Source organism: Otolemur garnettii, unplaced genomic scaffold (genome assembly GCF_000181295.1).
Source record: "Otolemur garnettii isolate 467f Iridium unplaced genomic scaffold, OtoGar3 scaffold00016, whole genome shotgun sequence".
Classification (NCBI taxonomy): Eukaryota; Metazoa; Chordata; class Mammalia; order Primates; family Galagidae; genus Otolemur; species Otolemur garnettii.
In genome coordinates, this window is record NW_003852411.1 from 21,229,208 (window position 1) to 21,231,606 (window position 2,399).

Here is a 2,399-nt window from a genome sequence, read left to right on the forward strand (position 1 = left end):
CTTCATTCTGGGCTTGCCTGTGTCACGTGTGCAGTCTGGCTTTGGGCTAGGTCTCTGAGGGACTTGGGCTCGCTGTCTTTGGGAAACATAGAGCTCTGTCTTGGACTCAATGGTCCTTCCAGGGTGAGCCCTTCCTACTCCTGTGTTATATTTAAGGGAAGAGACTGGGCTGTGCCACAAGCAAATCATAAAAACCCCCAGTGCAGGAAGTGTTCTACATAAATTAAAGATCAAATTTACATATGTATCAAAGACTTACAGCAATTTTTAGTTTTTCAAGCCAAGTGCATTAGTGAAAATAAACAATGCCCAAAAGTGGTTCTAGGAGAAGAAAAATAAGGAAGAACAAAGATATTCTAAGATAGTCTTCTAAGACAACCCGAAGAACGTCAATGCCATTGAGACCGTTTTCTGCAATTCTGTGAGAGTCCACTTCAAAGTAAGTGAAGTTTTACACATTCAGGAGCTCAGGGACTCCTCAGCTGGAGAAGGCGGTGGGGCAGGAGGTTCTGTGAGTTGGGCCCAGTGAGGAAGAAGGGCTTGTTCCGAACTTGAATGCATCTCCCTAGCTTCACTGCTTTTCTTGGTAATGTCCTCACTAGGAAGAAAGGCATATTGAATGTTAGGATTCAATAATGAGAAATATTAAAAAAAAAAAAAAAAAAGAATCAGAGAGAATGAAAGACCTCAAATGCCAGCACCTAAAGAGAACCAGTTAACATTCTAGAGACATTCTGCCAAACTCTTCCGCCCACACCTCATAAAGATGAATTATAGGTGACACAGACTATGACTGGGAGTCAGCTCTCCTCAGAGTGAGCTCAGCTGTCTCTGTTGATCCTGCGGGTCCAATAGAGCTGGGGACCACTTGCACAACCCCCCTCACCCATTCCTCAGTGGTCTCCGAGGATTAGAGCAGAAGGTCTTCCCATCAATTGGCTATCTCCATCGCCGACCAGCCAGCTCTGCTACCTTTCAGCCAGGGCTGTCTCACTGTTTCATTTGCATTCCGGCTGTTCTCAGAGCCAGTCCTCCCTTAGGCTCCTTCATGCCCCTTTCTGCCTAAATTATCCCCATCCCCATCCCGCAGGTTCTCTCCCCCTCTGCTGAGGTCCACCAGGACTTTCCTCCTCAGGGCTGGGCAAACCCTGCCTTCAAAGGAACAAGACCAGCCTACCAAGCTATCACAGCTTCAGAATAACTGTTCCCTGAACACTTACTGTGTACCAGGGATGGGAAATTAGCCAGAAACTACCTGCGTGCAGATTCTCAGCCAAATCCCACAAAAGGTTTCAGCTGAGGAAGCTGAAACAGAAAGTGTTTGCCCAGGTCATGTGGCCAGTGAAAGGCAGACTAGAATCTAAACTCAGCTGTGGATCCAGACACAGGTTTACTGCTGCCATCCCCGCAATCAAAGCCGATCCCTAACAGTGCCGGGGGATGTGGGTGATGGGGAGAGATTGTTTGGTGGCCAGAAGAGGCCCTGGGTTTGTATTATCTTTCTGCACAGTGACTGCAGCCTGCTGGAGACAAAGCCCACTCTCACAGTCTAAACTTGTGGTGTCAAGTTTAGGTGCCACACCCCCCTATCAGTAAAGGTTTAATACCCACATGTATGATAACTAAGAAATTGTACCTAAATTCTACTGATCTGCTAATACTTTACTTCCTAATAAATTTATGTCATGGGGCATTGTGAACAACATCAAATGAAGTCCATATTTCCAGTCAATAATTTGGATCTTTTAGTTAATATTTTGTCAAATTTAGGAGTAAGATCATTATTTTAAGCTCATAATGTACTAGATATATAGAGTTCTGGTTAGAAGTGTCAGCTATGGCTCGGCACTTGTGGCTCTAGTAGCTAAGGTGCCAGCCACATACACTTAAGGTGGCAGGTTCTAATCCAACCCAGGCCAGCCAAAACAACGACAGCTGCAACCAAAAAATAGCCAGGCCTTGTGGTGGGTGCCTATGGTCCCAGCTACTTGGGAGGCTGAGGTAGGAGACTCGCTTGAGCCCAGGAGTTGCAGGTTGCCGCAAGCTGTGATGCCACAGCACTCTACCCAGGGGGAGACCTTGAGGCTCTGTCTCAAAAAAAAAAAAGGAAGGGTCAGCTGTGATGATTTTTGTCATTTACTCATATTTGCAATGTTTGTATTGTTTCAATCCAAGATTCCCCGGCAAAAGTTTGTTTTTTTGGCTCGGCGCCTGGGGCTCAAGCGGCTAAGGTGCCAGCCACATACACCTAAGGTGACGGGTTCGAATCCCCAGCCCAGGCCCACCAAACAACAATGACGGCTGCAACTAAAAAATGGCCGGGCGTTGTGGCGGGCGCCTGTAGTCCCAGCTACTTGGGAGGCTGAGGCAGGAGACTCGCTTGAGCCCAGGAGTTGGAG